Here is a 22,490-nt window from a genome sequence, read left to right as displayed (position 1 = left end):
CCCTATATCCCATGATGCCTGGTGCTAGATACCCAGATCTCGTTTGGTAAACCTAACTACAGGCATAATAATAACAATTATAATAATAATACATTATTACAGGTGGACCTGTAATAGGATGCATGAACCTACTGTAGAGACTGATAGTGAGAAGTAATAGGCAGAGAAGACTCAGCCAGTGATAAAAAAAAAAAACATAAGGAACTCTTCTCGGTCTACTAGGATAGGGGGATGGAGGGTGGGATGCAAGAAAGAAGGCGAGAAGAAAACAACTAACATGGAACGTTATGGTAGGTACATAACTTCAAAATGTTAAGTTGTCTATCTCGCCTTCATTCTTGCTGGTTGGGACAGCGTCCCTAGCACCTCAATCCTGGGTGGCTCATCGGAACAGACTCTTCAGAACAGTGGAACCAAAATCAGCTCTGCTCCTGGAGGCCACATCCAGCTTATAATGTGAAATGAAGGTATGAGGATTGGCCCATGTAGCTGCCGCACAAATAGTTTCTATTGGCAATCTTGCCTGAAAGGCCTCTGAAGTAGCTAGAGCTCTAGTGGAGTGACCTTTTGGTTTAGCAGGAAGCTCTTTATTCCTTAACTGAATATAAATGTAATAATAGACGTCAACCACCTAGATAAGGTTACTTTTGACACCGGTATACCTTGTTTACCCTCAGCGTAGGACAGGAACAACTAGTCTGATTTTCTGATTTGCTTGGTTCTATGCAAGTAAAAGCGTAATTGTCTATGAACGTCCAACTGATGTAATTTGTATTCCGCTTTGTTGTAATAATTTGAAAAAAACACAGGTAGGTCAATGGACTAATTCAAATTATCAGAAGCAACCTTTGGAAGAAAGGAAGGTTTAGTCCAAACAGAAACTCTATCATTGTGAAAAACTAGGTAAGGAGGACGAACACAAAGAGCCTGAAGTTCAGAAACATTTCTAGCCAACGTAATTGCAACCAGAAGAAGGATTTTCCAAGAAAGAAACTTCAAAGAACAAGAAGCTGCAGGTTCAAAGGGAGGCAGTATCAGGGAAGCTAAAATCAAATTCAGATCCCACGGAGGCGGGGGATCTCTTACTGGGGGCCTGAGTAGAGTGGTCCCTTTAAGAAAGGCTTTACAAAACTTATGGGACATGATGCTTGTATCAGATAGGCCCGTATGAAAGTTTGAAATTGCAGCTAGCTGAACTCTAATCGTGGCAGAAGAGGATCCAGCTCAAAAAATTTCCGCTAGAAATTCTAAAATATGGTGCACAGGGGCTGAAAAGGGATCTATATTCCTGGTCACTGCCCATAAGGTAAAACGTTTCCACTTACTAGCATAAGTTTTTCTAGTGGTAGACTTATGCAAGGATAAGATGATTTCACGCACCGAGTGGGAGATGTTCGGAAGCCTGGCTAAGGTCAGAAGTGGAGCAACCAAGCAGTGAGCTGGAGAGACTGAAGAGATTGGTGCAGCCCGCCCGACTGATGGATCAGGAGGTCTGGAAGTGGGTCCAGGGCTGCTCCAGAAGGTGATGATGCAGGAAAGGGAACCAAATTTGTCGAGGCCACTAAGGGGCAATGAGGATCATCTTGCATCCCAATGTGGTAGCTTTCTGAATTAGTTTGGGAATCAGGGGAAACAGAGGGAATGCATAAAGAAGTCCCTGAGGCCAATCGCGAACTAAAGCATCTCTGGGGAAGTGTCCGGGTAGAGGGAGGAGAGAGAAGAAATTGTCGCACTTGCTGTTGAAGGGGATGGCAAAAAGGTCGCAGCAAGGCTGACCCCATTTGCGGAAGATTTTGTCGCCACAGTCTGATTGTGAGACCACTCGTGAGGCATGAGAATTGCTCTGCTCAGCCTGTCTGCTATAACGTTGGACTTCCCAGGGATGTTCACTGCTATCAGAAACCGTTGGGAAGAGATCGCCCACTGCCAAAGTCTGAGTGCTTCTTTACATAAGGGGTAGGACTTGGTTCCGCCCTGCTTGCTGATGTACCATACTAATGACATATTGTCTGTTTGAATTGCAATGGCCCCAGTGGGAAGAGAGTTCTGAAGAGCTTGCAACGCTAAAAGCACGGCACTCATCTCCAAGACGTTGATATGCAGATGGTACTCATGAGGCTGCCAGGTGCCTTGGAATGTTCTGCCCTGAAAATGCCCCCCAACCCCACCCAATCAGGGAGGCATTCGTGGTCACCGTAGCTACTGGAGGAGGAAGAACAAATGGTCTGTCCTGGTGTAATGATGGGGAAACCATCCACCAAACAAGTCGTTTTTTGCATGACTGTGTGATCATTATCATGTGAGACATTGGGAGTTGCTGGAAGGACCATTGTGTAAACAGCATCCACTGAAGAATCCTCATGTGAAAACGTGCAAGGGGGACTAGTATGATAGCTGCTGCCATGAGACCTAATGTTCTTAGGACGAATCTGGCCTGAATTTTTTTGCATCCTAATAAGACCTGCACATGTCGTAAAATGTCTAACACTCTGTCTACTGGAAGTCTCGCTGACATGTCCTTTGTATTTAAGTTTGCGCCTATAAAGGTGATAGATTGACAAGGCGACAATGCAGACTTTTCAAAATTTATTGTGATGCCTAGTTTGGAGCAAGTTTGGATGGTGTAGTCTCTGGCTCGCAGCAGGTGATGCCTGGTGGTTGCAGTAAGGAGCCAGTCTAAATATGGAAACACCTGGAATCCTTGCCATCTCAGGTGAGCGGTAACTACTGCCAAACATTTGGTGAACACCCTGAGGGCTGTGGTGAGACAAAAGGGCAGAGCTCTGAACTGATAATGACTGGCCCCCAGCCGGAAGTGGAGGAATCTTCTGGAGCGTCTGTCCATTTTGATATGGTAGTACGCGTCCTGAAGATCTATGGAGCACATCCAATTGTCCTGACCCAGAAAGGGTAAAATGGACTGTATTGTGACCATCCGGAACTTCGTTCTTTGAACAGACCTGTTTAGTCTGCTGAGATCCAGAATGGGTCTCCAGTCCCCCTGTCTTTTTTGGTACCAAAAAGAACCTTGAGTAAATTCCGGATCCTTGCTGGTCTGCTGGGACTGACTGGATGGCTCTTTTTCTTAGCAGTTTTGAAATTTCTTGAACTGCTTGATCCCTTAGATTGGGTGGAACATCTGGAAGGGATTTGTTGGCAATGTAGGGAGTGCGAATGAAGGGGATTTTGTAGCCTTCGGATATGATAGACAGTACCCATTTGTCTTGTGTTATACTTTGCCAGGCTTTTGGGTACAGTGATAATCTTCCCCCGACTGCCTCTGAAGGTGGACAGCCGGGCAGCACCTCAGGGATGCTGGAAGGGCTTGTCAGAGAAAGATTCTCTTTGGCCCTGATTTTGCGGACCCCCCTCTGCCCTGAGGGCGGCATCTATTGTTGTTCCCTCCTCTGTCACTGGAGGGGAACTCTCCACATGTGTCAGGCATGGCTCCCTGGGGTTTCCGGAACCACATCTTCCCACTCTTCTGACCCTTGGGATACGGTCTTGAAGGAGTGGAAAAACGGACTCCGACAGCAGAGAGAGTCTTGCCTTCCTGCTCACACCTGGTAAGGGTATCCTTCACCTGTGGTCCAAAAAGAGCAGAACCATCAAAGGGGGTGTTGGTGAAAGATGCCCTGAAGGGTTCCACAAAGTTACATAACCGCATCCAAGCATGCCTCCTCAAGGCCATGCCTGTGGCTCTACTTGCACCATCGGCTGCATAAGAGATGAGCTGCATAGAGGAGTTTACTACCGAATTAAGAGTCGCCAGCTGGAAGGCAACCTTAGCCTGGGCCCCCACAGCTGATGGATCTTGAAGGGCATCTCCAGCTCTTTGAGGAGATCCCTTTGAAGGCGGGTAAAGTGGCACAAGTAGTTCAGCGACCTCATGGAGAAGGTCGCTGAGGAAAACATCCGCTTCCCATATCTGCCCATCGTCCTAGATTCCTTATTAGGGGGATGGACAGACGAAGAAGTTTCAGCCAACTCCTTTTTTGTGGCCGCTGCTACCACCATGGCATCAACGGGAACACCCTTGGTCAGAAATTGCTTGTCTTGTGGGGCAGTAATAAAATTTGTGGGCTTGCAGGGAGTTGGTTCCATTGTGTCTGGAGCTGACCACACCTTTCGAGCCACCACAGACATCAGTGGATCGAATGGCAAAGACACCCAGGAGGTGGAGGGTCGGGAACCAAACACGTCCAGGAATACCGACTCATCCTCGGAAGGGTTAAGGGTAGTCCAGTTCCCCCTCTGCCTAAGAATCTCAAGGATGTCTGAGAAGGAGACGTCCTCAGAGGGGGATCTCGGGGACCCTTCCGACTCCTCCAAGTCGGTATTTGAAGTGACAGACTCAGGGGAGTCAACATGCTTCCTCTTGCATTTCCTCATTTGAGGGGGCTCCTCTGAATGAACGGGGGGAGGCCTCGGAAGAGGAAGATACACCCAATGGGGTGCCCTGGAGCACTTGTCCCCCATGCTTGGGGTCTGGAGGAGGGGCAGAGGCAGAAGCAGGCACCATGGGGGGAGGAGCAGATGAGGCTGACCGTGAGGCTGACTCAGATGCCAGCACACTCCTCATGACCTTGAAGGCGCCTCTTCCCGATATTGGAGAAGGCTCCAGCTCCAAAGAGACCAGAATCCTTCCCGGCGCCAAAGCCGATGTAGGAGCCGAGCTCACCTGCGCCGAAGCTCCGAGAGGGAGAACGGGGTCGGACAAGGGTCCGATGCCACTCGCCCCCTTGGAGCTGACGAGGGAGTCCCGGCGCCCAGATCCCTCCAAGGACGGCACCATGGAAGAGATCGGAGCCAAAGATGGAACCGAAAGGGTAGGTATCCGTGTCGACGGTCCCACGATCCCAGTGGCTCCGAGCTCAAGGGTCCCACGATCCCAGTGGCTCCGAGCTCAAGGTATGAGTTGAAGGAGGAACTACTGCAAAGACAGGTAGAGCCGAACCCTGATGAGGGGGGGGGGTGGATAGCATTTTAGCCAGGGCCTGCGATTTTAAAAGCCTGCTCACCACTCTCTCCAAATCATGGTCAGATAGTATAGACGACCGAGAGGAGTGGGATCGATGACTTCGTTCCGATTGCAACAAGGGCGACTCCAGAGCCGAGTGTGTCGACTCTAAGGATGGTGATCTGGAGCGTTTTCGACTCCCTGATGGTTCCGACAGAAGAGTCGGGGCCGACTGGGAGATAAGTACTTCGGCTCCAGTCGGAGCTGAAGTTGGCTTGGAGATATGTACTTCGGTTCCAGCCAGAACCGAAGTTGAAGCAGACGCCACACCCAACGATGGCTCCGAACTGGGAGCCGGTGGCTTCGATGGCTTGGAAGGTTTCACTGACTGAGCCTTGGCCGGTGATCCTTCAGGTTTAAGCAAACCCCTAAGGATAAGCTTATTCCTACGCTCCTGCAGGACTCCTGGACTAAAGGCGTGACATAGCGAACAAGAGGCCTGCAGGTGTAGGGCGCCCAAGCAACAGACACAAGAAGTGTGACCATCTGTCAGTGACATTTTCTGACATCATGAGTCACACCTCTTGAATCCAGACACTTTCCTGTAAAGGAAAAATCAAAATACAAAGAAAGAGTACAAAGGGAAGTAGGTAACTAGAAAAAAACACACACAGTCCACACAAGTTACCACACCCTAACAGCACACACACACTCTATAATATAAGAAAGGCTAAACAGACCTACCGACTACCACAATTTCTAATGAAAAAATTTTACTACCTTAAAAAAGGAAACAAGGATAAGCCTCTAACTAAAAAGGCTTACCTTAAAAAGGAAAACGGGAGTGGGGGAGGGAGGGGAAACTCTCTAAGAAGAAAATGAGTTTTCAAGGGGAAGATTAAACACGAACAAATACCAACAAATACTACAACTATGTATGAACACTAAGTATTCTAACTAATAATATACAAAAAGTTCTAAATATATATCAATAAAGTGAAAAAATACGACCTGAGCCAGTAAACGCAACCTCGTAGCAGAAGCGGCAAACGAGATCTGGGTATCTAGCACCAGGTATCATAGGATACAGGGGGGCCTCGAGCCAGTAAGCAGCTCTCGAGCTTTTGAAGATGGCAGAGTTGGAGCCGAGGATCGGCTCCGAACCCAACCAGCAAGAATGAAGGCGAGATAGACAACTTAACATCATGAGGTTATTCCAGGTGTTTTCCTTACTTGCAACTAAATTTATGCATTTTCCACATTTCTTGCCTTCTCATCTGACCATTCACCTTGTATTCTTTCTTTTGTTTTCTGGCACATTGAGTTGCTGCCTGGTTTTTATCTACTTCTGGTTTGATTTCCATTCCTGCTTGGTTCCGATATGCTTCTGCTAGACTAAGCAGGGAAGTCATCTTAGATTTATTCTCCTCATGTTTCAAAACTTTCACTGTGTTTGGGTCTTGTGAGGTCAACAGATATGTATGCAGTCCCACGATTGTAGATCTATACATGTAATCAACTTCAAGGAGGCCCATATCTCATTCGGAACAGGGAATATATAATCTTAGTATGCAGTGATTTTTATAAATCATTTGATGAGCAGGAAGCATCCTTCTTGTTTTCCTGTCTAATCTACCAGACACCTTTTGGTGCCAGTCAATCACTCCAAAACTTTAAGTTAGGAAGTGCAAACTGGTTTATAGCTTGAACTTTATTCCTAAATGTCAATGCTGTTTTTAGGATTAATTTAAGTTTTCTAAAATATTCCTTACTGAGTTTTATTCACATTTGTCCATGTTTTATTGCTGATCCTTCATTAATTCCCACATATTTATACACTCCTCTTGCTCACATTCTTTTATGTCACATTCTTGTCCCAAACTGTTTTCTTGGTGCTGCAGCTTTCCTGCTTTAAAGGTTGCTTTTGCACATTTATCAAGACCAAATGACCTTATATCATTTGAAAAAGTTTTGACTACTTGCAGTTCTGCTTTCAGTTCACCTGATGAGCTATACAGTTTTAAATCTACAAAGAAAAGATGAGAATTCTTTACATTTTGTTGCTTTCTGGGAACCAAATTACAGCCATGACCTTATCTGTTAAGCAGACAATTTAATGGGTTAAAGGCAAGACAAAAGAGCAGCAGTGACAGACTCTCACCCTGGAATACCCCTCTCTGAATTTTTATCTCTGAATCAATAATTTGTCCCTTATCGTGGCTTAACTGCAAAGTGGTTTGCCACTTTTTTCATGGTTGCTGTGATGTAATTTATTAGTGTAGGGTGTGTATCTTATACATTTTTAAGCAATCCTTTATCCATGAATGTTGGATACTGTCAAATGCTTTTTTGTAGTCTATCCATGCCATAATTAGAATCTTCCCCTTTTTACAGTTTTCCACTAGGACTTTATTTAATAAATTATCCTTTGTTCCATATGACTTTCTTTTATTACCCTTTTGTTCTATTGCCATAATTGAGATTTCTTCTAAATGACTATAAACTGTGTCGGCATCAATTTCAGTGTACAGTTTATACATTGTTGGAAGGCAAGTTATTGGTTTATAGTTTTTAGGGTAGATTGCAGGTTCACTCAATTAGGAGTTTTGTTTTTCTGTTGTTAGCCAGGCTAGTGTCTGTTTGGGGTGTGCATATAAATAGTTCTTACTCATGACTAAATCTTTGTGCAAAGATGTTAATACGTCTGGCCAGACGTTAGGTACTACATCTGGGTCTGGGGTTTTCCAATAAGAGGCTTTCCTTAACTTTGTTTCAATCTCTCTGGCTGTTACTTCATCCCATTTCATATTCAAATTCTTATTCTCTTACTTCTTCTATCCATTTAGCATCTTTGTTATGTTCCATAGGATCTTCATAAATATTTCTCCAAAATGTATCTATTTCTTCTTTTTTTGCTGGTCTTTCAGTTCCTTTTACATCATTTCCCATTTCTATATAAAACTTTTTTGGGTCATCAATACATTGCTTATTTTAAGCTTTTCCTTTATATTTATTTGTGTATCTTCTAAGTTTTTCTTCATGTGCTATTTTTTAGTTTATTATTTGCAATAGTGCAACATAAATCCTCATCCATTATAATACATATGTACATTGCTTTTATCACGTCTATCTTTTGGAGAATTTTTGTTGGTCTGTTCCCTCTTTTATACTCTTCTAACAGTGAGACTTCTCTTAATTGCTATATAGCTTTCTCTACTTGATACTTCCATGACAGCATTTGATTTGTCCCCGTCCTTTCCCTTACTACCCGTGTTCTTGTGCTGGAATTTATCTGTTACTAATTTGGCTGCACAGTAATGTATCCTATTTACTTCTGTTACATTGCATGAATCTCCATGGACAGTCCTAATTACTGTGTTCATTTGTTTTATCAAACTTCTACTTTTTGGGGTTTTATTGACTTTCTGCAGTCTATGCCTTTCATTGATATCAATATGTCTACCCATCCCTATTAAATCAAGCAACTCTTCTCTTAGATAATTTTCTTCTAAACTGAGGGCATATTCTTTGTTCTTCATTTCCTGCAGCCATTCTATATCAAATTCCATAGCATCTTCCTGTGCCACGTTCTCTTCAATTTCACCCCGTGTCATCTGTTGTTCTTTTATGTGGGAACTCACTGGCCTATCACGCCATGACATTGACTGTGTCAGATTTTCCACAGTTTCCTGTTCTTTCCCTTGCTGTATAGCTCCAAATGTTTGTATTGTTTTCCTATGGGAAGCTCCAAAGTATCTTCATATGTCAATTGATTAGATGCTTCTCGCTCCACTGGTTTCCCTCAATTTGGGTGTCCTTTGTTCTATCCTGTTGTGTTATCCAAGTTAAATTTTCTACACTAAATCCTTCAATATACAGGTAATTCATAACCTTGGGTTTCTATTTCTTTAACTTTTCCACTACCAACCCTCTTCGCTACTTTTCCTCTTAGTTTTCGTATTTTTTGTACTGTAAATTCTTCCATATCCGGATGTCTTTGCCTCTCTTTCTCTTCAAATGTCTGTGGTGCTGCTCTTTTTGCATAGATTAGTGTTGATTTCTCCTTTGTACAAATATTGCAACCATATTAAATCTCTTTTTCTTTCCTATGTCTATAGTTTTTCTTCAGGTCTCCTGCTCCTTTTGTTTCTCCTTACTTTGGAGACTAGTTGTTCCATCTGGTCTATATCACGTTATCGAACTCTTAAAAGTTCGAACGCCATATGGTCGACACCATATGATCGAACTTTTAAAAGTTCGAAGGTTTCAACGGAGATCTCCATACAGTGTGGAATGGGAAGATTTCCCTTTTCTGCACTGTAGTGCCATCTCGGAGTTGGTATATTTAAAGAGTGGGGGGTATAGGGTGCACAGCCCCCATGGGGGGGGTGCAGGGTGGCTTGCCCCCCTGCTTAAACCATTCAGGTAAGTTTTTTCTTTGGTTTATTTTTTTTATTACATTTTCAAACTTTTAAAAGTTTGATCGCATGGTGTCGACCATATGACATTCAAACTTTTAAAAGTTTGATTATACAATATATACTATATATATATATATATATATATATATATATATATATATATATATATATATATATATACACACACACACACACACACACACACACAGTTCCATCTTTTCTACATTCTCTCTCTCTCTGTGATTTTTTTTTTTACTGTGAAATGTTCCACATCTGGATGCTGTTGCCTGTATTTCTCTTCGAACATTTTTTGGTTTGCATTTTTTGTGTTGATTAATTTGGCTTTCTCCTTTGCATAAATATTGCACTATATCAGACCTCTCTTTCTCATGTCCATAGTTCTTTTTTATACCCTTCAAACATCTCTAATTTTGTTCTTTAAATTTTCACACTTCCTCAGCTGCTTCTTTTTCCAAATGGTACAAGGTTTCTTGGTCTGTATAGTGTTTTTCATGGATATGTTGCATTAATGAACACAATTTTTTTTATTTGAAGCTTGACAGTTTTTCTTGTAGAAGTATTTTTCTTTCCTCTAATTTCTGGTTCAGTATAGGTGGCTCCAATGACAATAAGAGGTGCACACAACTGTGTATCGTCTTTGAGGTTGCAGACATAGTTAAAGAATGCCTTGTAGCTGTCCTTGTCCTGGAAGGCCAAATTTACCTCAAATTTGGCTTTGGCAGGATATTTGTCCTCAGAATTGTTTGCTTAGTTTGATAAGAATGCTTTTACCCCACTAGGTGCTATGCCTCCTAATTTCTGCCATGATTTTCTTCCTTCTGCTATATAGTCTACTGATGCTGTGATTCCACCAGAGTGGCTTGTTTTTTCAGTTAGTTCTATACTTCTTCCTAGTGGGTACACCTGCCTCTATGCAGCTATTAACATGCTTGCATACGGTTTCTGCGAACAGTTCCACGTAGGCAGCAGTGTTTTCAAGGTTTATGGGGCTTGATATTTAGCCAGGTTATCACTTAATAGTAGTAAGTAAGCCATAGAGTAGCTCCTGACTACTCCAGCGCTAACTGGGGTTCCAGGTGAGGAGACCATTTTGTCATCTCACCTTGCTACAAAAGATATTACACTAAGGGGTATGTAGCACTCTTCCGTATTAGTGAGGACTAGATTCAGTATGCATGCACCCCTGGTCAGTGTACTGACAATCTAGTCCAGTGAATTTGTATTTACTAAATCAAAGAATCTCTGTGCCTGTATAATAGGTGTCATGTACGATTCCCAAATAAGTTACCTTTATAAGTACTTGGTTAGCTGTCCTTGTGGATCATTTTAAGCCTACCCAATTTTCCTCAATGGTGAAAATCAAATCCTGTACCTTGTGTCTGTGAGGTTAACATCTTAACCATTCTGCCAACCCTCAACCTCCTCAGGTAGATGGAGCCTTGGTTTAACATCTCATCTGAAGGAAGACACACTCAGGAATGCAATGCCCTTTTATGCTGAGCTGCAGTGTCAGCAATCCATCGACTTGGTGTGGGAAAAGGACCTAAAGACTTCTGCACCAAAGATAAGTGTGCTACCTGTTGCTCCACTGACGCTGCTGAGGTTATCATTTCCTAAACTAGCAGAGTGACGGAAAGCTTTTGAGATAAAGGTATCTGACACAGGCTGAGGACAGATGACTTTGGTAGAGAATGCAGATAGTCAAAAGGCAGATGATTTGTCTGGAAAGTAAGGCTTAGAACCCCTATAACTGACACCTTTCCTGAAATCTCATTTTCCGAGGTCTCTTACCCTTCTGAGAAGATTTCTGATTCATATGATGAAAAGAACAAGCTAAAAAGGATAATTTCTATGAAATTTAGAACAGAAGAAAGATTTGTTTCAGGTCCTGCATGACCAAAATGTTTGCTTGCAAGACTTTGAAAAGATTTGCCGTCACAGAACCAAGAAGACAGTGCCTAACCCAAAGGAGAGTCAAGCCTGATATTCTCAGGCAAAGGCTGAAGTCTAAGTCATGAAAACCTCTGACGAACTAAACCAGTGGCTGCAGCCGTGGAAGAGGCATCTGCATCATAACGACACATAGAATGTTTAGCCACTTAGGAATCAGAATATTAAGGAGACAGTGCAGAAAACTTGGCTTCTGAATCAACAAACTCTGAGAGAACCTTACCCAGGTTACCTAGAATAGACAACAGGTCCCTAACCAAATGAGTTTGCTAATTAATCCTTTTAAAAACTAAAGTGACAAAATTATATACTTTTTTTGCATATCTATCAATGCCTCTACTATCCTTATCTGTAGGTAAAACATTAGAAGAAAACAGGAGCTTAGAAGGTACTTCAGTGGAAAGAGTAATGACAGATGAAACACAAACAGGATTCCTGTATAAGAAAGTACAGTTGTGTACCTACCATAAATGTAGATGTTAGAGTGTATTCACTGTTGCAGTCATTACACTTGGGTTATCCTGCTGGCAGGCTACCCGCAGTCGGCCTGAATTCCAAAGTCCTGGTCCGGTGTCGGTTGCTGTCACCTCTTCCCTGACGTCAGTGCGCCAGGGGTATATAAGTTGCAGCCGACGCCATTTTCTTCAGTTTTTCTTGCCCCAGATGTCAGGTGCCCGCAAGAAGGTAGGCAATACATATTGCTTATAAAAACATACAGTGAAATAAAAACAATACCTTCATCTACAAGCAAATACACCACATAGGTTGTATAGAATAGAGAAGTATAGATAAGTCCCAGCAAAGAAAGGGGGATGGAGGGTGGGTAACCTGGAATGCAACAGTGAATACACTCGAACATCTACATTTATGGTGGGTACACAATTGTACTATGTTCATCGTGTTTCACTGTTGCAGTCATTACACTTGGGTTGAATCCCAAAGCTGAGGTAGGGCGGCTGGGTCTAAATAGGATTAGGAGTGGCTATGAGGCCCTGCAGAACTGCAGTGGCAAAGCCTGCTCTGGATTTACAGTAAAGAGGTAAGTGATAATGCTTGGTAAAACTGTGCACTGAACTCCAAGTCGCAGCCTCCAAAATTTCCTTGGTTGGTACTCCTCTGAGAAAGGCTGCTGAAGTGGCTGCTGCCCTGGTAGAATGTGGCCTAATATTCTTGGGCACTGACTTGCCATGCTGTGCATAGCAGAAACGAATACAGTGTCCTATCCATTTTGAAATGGTCTGTTTTGAGATAGCCTTTCCTTGTGATCCTGCAGCATATGCTACAAACAGTTGCTCAGTTTTTCTGAAAGCTTTTGTTTTGTCCAAGTAGAAGCGTAGCTGCCTGTGCATGTCCAAAGAGTGCAGAAGTCTCTCCCCTTTATTCTGGGGATTTGGATAAAAAGTTGGCAAATGAATGGTTTGGTTAAGAGCCACACTGGATACTACCTTTGGAATAAATGTTGGGTTTGTCCTTAGAGAAACCCTGTCCTGATGAAAAATGATAAAAGGTTCCACTGCCATTAATGCCTGTAACTCTGAGACTCTTCTTGCTGAAGTTATAGCTAGGAGCAGAGCAGTTTTCCATGATAAGAATTTTATATCAGCTGTATTGGCTGGCTCAAAAGGAGGCAGTGTGAGCTTTTCTAAGACAAAGTTGAGGTCCCATGTAGGTATTGGTGCTCTCCTTGGGGGTCTTATGTTTTTTGCCCCTCTGAGATACTGTCTTAACAGTGGATGAGAGAAAATAGGAAGTTCCGTATTATAATAAGCTGAAATGGCAGAGGCATGGATCTTAATTGATGAGAAGGACAGGTCTTTGTCCAGCATCTCAGTTGGGTACTGTAAAATCTGAGGAATATTTGGAACAAGTGGTTCAAGTCCTTGTGCCTGGTTCCAAGCACAGAATCTCTTCCATTTTTCTGCATAAGATTTCCTGGTGCTGGGCCTCCTGGCCTCCAAAATGACATCCATAACAGCTTTAGAGAGAGGTGAGTTCTGAGTGGCTATATTATCTGCCATGCTGCCAGATTTAAGGATCTGAGTTGGCTGTGCAGGATCTAATTGTTTTGTTGAGTCAGAAGATGAGGAATTTGAGGCAAAGTCCATGCTGGGCCTTGAGACAAGCTCTTTAGGATTGGGTACCAGTGCTGGCGTGGCCAGTCTGGGGCAATCAGAATCATTTTTGGCTTCTCTTGTCTGACTTTTAGGAGCACCTTGGGAAGGAGAGGCAGTGGTGGAAAGGCATAAACTGTTAGGGTTTTCCAGCTGAATGATAGAGCATCCACTTTCCATGCTTGTGAGTGATAAGTCCTTGTGCAGAATCTCTGTAGTTGGCAGTTGTGAGGGGAGGCAAAAAGATCTATGTCTGGGCATCCCCATTTCCTTGTTATCATGCTGAAGACCTGTGGATTTAGTTTCCACTCGTGAGGGTCCATGAGGTTTCTGCTTAGTTCGTCTGCCAGAGTATTTTTCTTTCCTGGTAGGCATTGTGCCTGCAGATGTACTTGATGCTGTGTTCCACAAGGTCATGGCTTGCCTGCAGAGGGGGTAGGAATGTGTGCCCCCTTGCTTGTTTATGTACCACATAACTGTAGTATTGTCCGTCTTTAGTAATAGTTGTCCTGGAAGTAGTAGATCCTTGAAGGCTGTCAGGGCATTCTGTACAGCTAGCATATCTTTTTGATTGATGTGAAGATGCATTTGGTCCGCTGGCCATGTGCCCTGAATACATTTTCCTGCCATGTGTGCCCCCCAGGCATAATCCGATGCATCTGCTGTTAGTGTCTGCCTGGCTGTGGGTAAAGTGAAAGGCTGTCCCTTGTTGTGGTGACAGGCCAGTGGTCACCATCGAAACTCCTGTTGCAGGCAGGGAATAAGGGTTATTATTGATTCCAGGCTGTGGCAATGTTGAGTCCAAACATTTTTTTAGCTACCATTGTAGCTTCCTCATATGCAGTCTTGCATATGGAATTAGCAGGATGCCATGAAGCCCAAAGCCTGCAGAATTTTTCTTGCAGGTAGCTGGGTCTTTGTTGCCATCATTTGAAAGTAATGAGTTAGTTGCCTTTGCTTGTCTGGCGTGAGATAAGCCATCTGGGCAGTTGTATTTAAGCTTGCACCCAGGAATATTATCTCTTGAGAGGGCACTAGCTTTGATTTCTTTTCGTTTACTGTGTACCCTAGGTAAATTAGTAATATTTTTACAAACGCCAGATGCTGTAGTAGAATGTCCTTGCTCTCTGCTTGAATAAGGCAGTCGTCCAAGTAGGGATATATTTAAATTCCTTTTTGTCTGCAAAATGCAATTACTGGTGCCAGGCATTTTGTGAAGACCCTGGGTGCAGTAGATAAGCCAAAGGGCAGTGCAGAGACTTGGTAATGCATTGAGCCAGCTATGAAGTTTGAGGTATCTTCTGCAAGATTGTCTGATTGGGACATGCAGGTATGCCTCTTTGAGGTCCAAAGTAACTAGCCAAGCCTTCTTGCCCAGCATGGGTAGAAGTTGCTGCAGTGTCAACATTTTGAATTTTGGAACATCCAGGAAAGTATTTAGAATTGACAGGTCCAGTATTGGTCTCCAGGCTTTGTCCTTTCTGGGTACCAAGAAAAGTCTTGAGTAAAATCCTTGCCCCTGTTCTTGCTGTGGTAGTTTTTGAATAGCTCTCATGTCCATGAGAGCAGAAATTTGTTTTTGTGCCTCTACCCATTGATTTTGTGGCAGGTCTGGCATACCTTTTGACCTTGGTAGGGTGTGAAAGTGGAACCTGTAGCCCTGAGAAACAATATTCAGTACCCATTTGTCCTGGGTGATCATGTGCCAATTTTGTGAAAAAAGTGCTAGTTTTCCCCCTAAGGGCGCTGCCAAAAGGTATGTGCTTGGCATTTGCAGAGGGAAGTCATTGGGACTGTTTCCTATAAGGTTGTGATTTGTCTTCTCCGCTTTTGGGGGCTGAAGCACCCCATTGTTTAGGTCTGTATGAGCCTTGGGGCTGAGATCTGCCTCTTGGGCGTCTGTATCTGCCTCTTTGTGGCCTGACACTGGAAAGGACCAATTTCTTGAAGGCCAGTTCCTGCTAAATCTAGGTGGCTGAACCTGTAAGAAATCCTTTACTATCTGCATTGATTTTGCTTTATCCTCCATTTTAACACCTCTTCTGCCTTAACACCAAACAAAGTATCATGCTGTAATGGAGCATCCAATAATTTTGCTTTAACATGATCCAGTAAACTCTGTTCTTTTAACCAAGCATGCCTTTGAATAACAGAACCTGTAACTGCGGCTCTGCAAGAAGCCTCTAAAGAATCAAAACCACATTGCAAAGTATGCTTTCCCACTTGTTCAGCTGCATGCAATAAATCCTGCATTTCCTTATTGTCAGGACATTCTGAGCTTGTAAGCATTTTCTGCTTTAGCAAAGACATTAGGTATTGTTGATATTTAAGCATGTGAAACTGGCAGTTTAAAGCCCTTACAGCTAAAGCAGCAGAAGTGTAAACTTTTTTCCCCCATCTATCCAGTGCTCTAGAATCCCTATCAGAGGGAACAGGGTTTTTTGCCGTGGAAGCCTTGACCCTTTTGGGACCCTGAGAAATTGTTTCTGGGTCAGCAGCAGGGTTTTTATAAAGAAATTGATGAGAGTCTGGGACCCTGTAGTACCTATCTGGCTTGACTGTTGCAGGGAGTAAAGAATCAGGAGACAAACTAGATTCGGAAAAAAAACATCAACAACAATATCTAGTACAGGGGGGATAGCAAGGGGCCTGTGCTGAGGCAGTAAAAGAAAGTCTCTGAGCCTTTTCTTGGATTCTGAATAATCCTGGCTCTCCCAATGGAAATGCTCCCTCATGGTGTGCAAGGTTTCCACAAAAGAGTAATCCTCAGGAGGAGAGGCTGAAGGAATAGATTCTTCAGCGTCAGAGTCCTCCTCATAGGGAGGAAGAGAATATCCCTGTTCTGAAGAGGAATCAGAGGAACGAGAAACCTGGCCAGAGGAGTCATAGTCAGTGTCTTGCCTAGGCCTTTTATCAGGAGGGGGACGGGAACCCCTGATCAAAGTAATTAGGTCTTCGGCCATTTTAAGCATCTGTTTCTTTGGCATGGATGACTGTCCAGGAGAATGCTGTACTTGTTTCTTTGTCTTTAATGGTGTTTTAGACTTTGCCTTGGCTGCTGAAGTGGCCTTGATAGTAAGCTGTGTACGTCTGAAAACACCCTGAGAAGCCGATGTTTGCTCAGCGGCTGCGGACCCATCTGAGGGAATAGTTTCCGTAGGCCCAATACCTTGAGTTTCCAGAGGCCTAGTTGTCTCCACGTGGGAGTCGGAGGTGGCCTGTGGCTCTAAGGTAGCGGGTGTCAGGGGCTGCGAAAGTGCCTCACTGAGAACCGGCGACTGGCCTAGAAGAGGCTTCATCAGTTTTGGAACTCGGATGCCTGTCCTTTTCTTTGTCTTTGCGTTTTTTATGAATTCTGGTCGTCGGTTGTTCTGACGGCATTATGTAGTTAAACCTTCGGCCAAAGTAATGTAAAGCAAAATCAAACCGACGCTTAATAGTGCATTGGTTGAATCTAGCACAAAACCGACAACTAGCAACGTCGTGGTCAGGGCCTAGGCAAGGAATACAGTAAGAGTGAAAATCCTTATGAGGTATTTGCTTCCCACAAGAAATACAATTGTTAACTTTTACTGACATCGGTCTGGAGCAAGAAAAAGTTTCCCCATTGGGGTACTTAGCTTTATTGAAGACTTCGGTTCTGAAATTCAATTTCGAAAATCTCAGGAGTCGGCCGACTGGCACTTGCGAACTGCTTTTGCTTCGGGCACCGCGTGGCAAGAAAGACTGAAGAAAATGGCGTCGGCTGCATCTTATATACCCCTGGCGCACTGATGTCAGGGAAGAGGCAACAGCAACCGACGCTGGACCAGGACTTTGGAATTCAGGCCGACTGCGGGTAGCCTGCCAGCAGGATAACCCAAGTGTAATGACTGCAACAGTGAAACACGATGAACATCTTGGCTGAATCTGGCACCTTATAAAATCTATAAGTTTTGTAGGAGCTGAAGGCTGAGATTGACGATTAAAAGAAGTAGTGGAGAAGGTATCAAACAAGCCATCTAAAACAGGAGGAATGGCAGAAGGCTTAGGCACACCTATTTTTAGCACAGCATAATACTTCTGGACATCAGACAACATAGAACCTTCCCAATGAAAGTGCTGAATCATCTTGATAACGGTGACCCTAAAGGAAAACTCCTCCATAGAGGCATAGTTCTCAATTGTCCAAATTTTTGCAGAATGTCCAGATTTTTGCCTAATACGTGTGATCTGTTCCTCATAAAACTTGTGGTTTTCTGGAAAATCACCAAGGACGGAAGTAACTAAATAAAGAGAGATAATTTGAGTTACAGACTTCATACCCATTATCAAACACATGCTAACACAAAATTTTGTACTCTATCAACTTTCTAAGAGCAATATTTACAAATTATCCATATTTTGGTGCCTTTGTACCCCATAATTTTGACTTTGTCCAGATTTCTTATGCTAAGAAGTTGAGAGGTATGCAGAGGGCAGGAGATAAAATGCAGTCATCATTCAAGCATACAAGAGGAGAATGAATTTGTGAAATACAAGTTAATGAATCATCCGTATCTAAATCGGACTCCTCCTTATGCCTTTTAAATGCAGAAGAGGAAGAAAAGGGAAGTAGCAGTAGCAGGAAAATAAGTAAGTGGCTTTAGAAATAATAATCTTAATAAAAAGGCCCAGAATTCCGCCACTCCTACTGGGCATTCCTAATTGGACTGAGGAGAAACTTTAGGTCTAGTCTTCTGTTTTATCTTAGATCTAAGATCTGTTCTTACTAAATGAGGAGGCTCTGAGCCTTGAAGCACATTAAAGTACTGGACACCTCCTTCCTAGTATTTAAGGCATACCATCCTGTCCACCCAATGTAACAAGCCATGGTTCTTTCTTTATGGCGAAAGCAGCCTAATTAGACTTGACAGAAGTGTGAAACAGCTGTGCCATATCAGCCTCCAATGCTGTCACAATAGAGGGAGTAGCAATAACAGCAGAAGCAGACAGATGCATAAGGTCTCATTAAGAGAGATGGAGACTTCTGGCTCTGACTCCACAGACGATGTCTCCAAATTAAGTTCCTTCAACTTCTTTAGCAAAGGGACACTGGTTGACAAGGACTCAAGATGTCATCTTATTCTGAGCAAAGGCCTTAACTTTCTGTCTCTCTAGATAAATATTTTAAAGAAGCCAGATGACCAAGCAAAGTCTTGCTCACAAACTCCTGACAGAACAATCCCTATAATCTTGTTCAGTACCCAAACACAACAAACATTTAGTATGGTGATCTCTGTGAAGAATCTGCCTCCCACAATCACACTTCCCTCTAACTGATAACATTTACAAAGCTTATAAAAATACAAAGAGAAAGAGGAGTGCCCTCAAACAGAAATACTTATTAGCCCAATGGTGGAGGAAGAGGCAGAAAATAAATGCTAACAAAACAAATCTGAAGCAATTGTTCAGGTCTTGGCTAATGGCAAAAAACTTCTGATATACTTTGGATCCATATCTCCTTTATTTATCTGTGCCTCCATTGGGCTATGGTCATATGTTGGTATGCTGGCTAAATGTACAGCTATCTTTATATGGACATCCCACTGATTAGTAATACTGCAACAGTAATCATGGAAGGACATATAACTATCTTCAGAATATTTTTCCTGAAGGATCAAATACATTTTTGGATATGAAGCAGGCTAAGGAGGAAATGAAAACCTATAGCCAGCAAACAGTGAGACAGAAAGTTACAGGGACTCTGCTTCTCAGTCTTCTGACAATAACAAAGTCCACAAAGAAACTTATGACAGGGGAAACACTTTCTATTGTTCGAAAGGAAAAACCCAGAAGCTGACTTGAAGAATCAGGAGTATCTTGGACTTAAATCAGAAACCGGTGTAGAAGATCATGATGGTCATGAAGAAAATTAACAGCAATATGAAATTAGTGAATAAATATGAGAATAATAAAATGTCCTTTCTACTGCAAATAATATAGACATGTGAACTGTCTTTCTGCAAGACACACAAGCCTGAACATTTGTTGACTGTATTAAACTGGCGAAAGAGCTGTAAAGCAGAACCCTACTACTTTAAGTCATGAATGCTTAGGCAACAACAAGAGGGATTGAAAGCAGTTCTGTATGCAGTCAGAAATACTGTAAATGTGAGGTGGGAGAGTTTCATCAGTTACTGTACATGATAGTGATTGCAAATTTAAGAAAATACATTTTCTTTGTTCATAGCTTGTGATTACGCATGCAGTCAAGAAGACCATTAAGGAGCCAAGCCCAAATTTCCAAATGCCCCAAAGCACTATATGGTTATGTGAATTGCTCAAATTCACACAGTATGCAAATTAAGGTGGAGAGATCGCTGTTGCTAATATCTGTTTAAAGATTGAATTATTTAAATAACACTTTATGTCCCTTCCACAGACAGATGTAATGAATAGGGAGTTCCTTGTGTGGAGTTTGTTTTCCATTGGTAATGCAACTATCTTTGTTAGTAACCACGGACATCTAGTGCCTCAACATCTGAAAAACTCCTAGAAGAAATATACAAGAAAAAAAAATATTTTCGTCCTGAAAGCATGCAAGTTCTTTCTCACATGTGGGTGGGGAAGAGAGAAAACAATTAGCTAAAAAAAAAAAAAATATATATATATATATATATATATATATATATATATATATATATATATATATATCTGAGAGAGACAACAATTAACTATATATATATATATATATATATATATATATATATATATATATATATATGTATATATATATATATATATATATATATATCTGAGAGAGACAACATTTAACCATATATATATATATATATATATATATATATATATATATACATACATACACGGAAACACAGGTTCTGAGATGTGCTTTAACATAGTAAACCTTAACTTTAGAACAGATAATACCTGTGAGTGGAGCCATTAATTAGAGGCAAATGCTCCAATCTGGAGGGGCATGTTACAAAGTTTATACAGTTTTGTGCATCTGCTGTGAGTTAATAGGGGACAGTGTAGTTTGAAAATGTATTTAGTGTTTTTTTGTTTGTTTCTTTAGTGTTTTTATTAAAGGTAAAAATCTGGGAAAAGGTGGCATGAGTTCAAACAGAAGAAACAGCATTCAAGATCAGCATGCTCAACACTAGCGAAGCTTGTAATCTGAAGGTTTTAAAGACATATTCAAAATCATCATAATGTGTATGTGAGAGTAATAACTTTATATTAAAATGGCTGCTTTGTCAACATTAACATGAGATGCAAACGGCCTTACAGGTAGAGACTAAAAGCAAAGTCTACTGAATTACATTAAGCACAGCAATGCTACAGATACTCATATGGAATGAAATAAGCATGTGAATCTGACAAAGAACTTCAGGGTGAACAGCCATCAGAACAACAGGGACAAATGGAATGGGGCTCCAAACGTAATAGAAGAGAGTAAAAAAGTCAATATTGGTAAACCTGTGGTAGTAAGGTGCTACTGACAAGGAAATTATGTTACCAAACATTTATATCTCACTTAAAACTACTCTTATAGATCTTAGCAGAATACTGATAGAAATAATAAGCTTTCAGCAAGGATTATTATTTATGAGTGGTAACTGGAACCTGACTTGCAACAGGATCTATCAGGGGGACCTAAAAGTGAAAATATTACAAAATAGGGCAGATTTCTGAAAAAGCAGAACAGAATGTCTGGTATGGAAGATATGAATTCAGCAGGACCCCAGACAGGATTTGTATATTCCCCAAGATGTATTTAACTGTGCTACAGTGTATATAACATGTTTTTTCACAAAAAGAATGTGTATTTAACTGAAAGCTTTAAGACCCATCCAATAACTATATCAGATCATGCACAAAAATAACCCACTAAGATGAAAATGTAGCATACTCACATGATACATGATGTAAAAGTGAGACACTGGCACTTGAGGAATTTAAACTGATGTGTCCCTATTCTTACCATCATGCTTATTTTACTGTTGTAATGCCTCCTTTGCCATAACTGTTTCATGATTTGTGTTTATCGGTTCGCTTTTTTCTGTTACTTTTCATTTTCTGATGCTCCAAACACCATGTTCTCTGTGGAATGCCCTTCCAAACTTTGATGTCATGTAAGGGATTCTATTAAGTCTGACAGTTCGGATTGTGAAAGCGATTGTAAGGACTGGGTTGTTTTTCCTAGTTATAGCAACTATTTCCAAGTTGCTGTTTTAACTTCTGATGTGCGAGTTCTAAGTCCTTACAAGGATGACCCTTATTTGAGTCCAGCAGGAAGTTCAGATGACACAGATAATGATAAGGCTATATGGCCTTCTCCATACGGCAGTCAAATCCTTTTGGGAAATCATGAATTGTATAGGTTCTGCTAGGGTTACTTTTGCTGCTGATTAATAAATGAAAGATATATATATTTTTCAACTGCTGAATGCATTCATTGCATCTTGTGGTCACATTTACTGTTATCACAGCTGGTACACAGTGATGCACAATGTTGTTTCTGTTAATGTTTTGATTGGCAGCAGCATTTGTATGTGTAAACTGTATTTGTGTGGTATGTAGGACAGGAAGTTAACAGTACATATCTGTTTGAAAATTAGCTATGAATACGAAATTAGGAATGAACACTAATGATTCTCAAGAAGCTGTGCTTCGCAGTCTCACACACAAACAGACATACACTTGCTCTTGGGCAAGGGAGTGAAATTTTGTGATTTATTTAAATTCTTCTGTATGTAAAAGTAATAACTGTTTTTTTTTTTTTTTTTTTTGAATTTCTGAAGAAAATGTGATATGAAACTGTAGGACAGATAAGTAGTGAAGTTTATGAGGGAACAAAGGCTTGTTCTTGAAACTATTTGGAGAGTGATAAGAGAGGGGTAGAATGATGGTAGTGCTGGGAATAGATCATGATGTGCATGTGACTAAGTACTTCAGCTGTACTGTATTAAGGTTCCGTGCATGAAAAAACACAAAGACATTCGGCAATATTTGGGATAGTTGAGAGGTTATGTACAGCACAAC

At 41.8% G+C, this 22,490-nt stretch overlaps 1 protein-coding gene across 1 annotated transcript in view; it reads right to left on the bottom strand.

Annotated features, from left to right (window-relative positions):
- ZC3H3 (zinc finger CCCH-type containing 3) overlaps window positions 1-22,490 on the bottom strand; it is a 3,466,749-nt gene that overhangs the window by 1,338,768 nt on the left and 2,105,491 nt on the right. The window lies entirely within an intron of this gene.

This window comes from Protopterus annectens, chromosome 3.part1 (assembly GCF_019279795.1).
Source record: "Protopterus annectens isolate FY-2018-M chromosome 3.part1, PAN1.0, whole genome shotgun sequence".
Lineage (NCBI taxonomy): Eukaryota > Metazoa > Chordata > Ceratodontiformes > Protopteridae > Protopterus > Protopterus annectens.
This window is presented reverse-complemented; position numbering and strand designations above follow the sequence as displayed.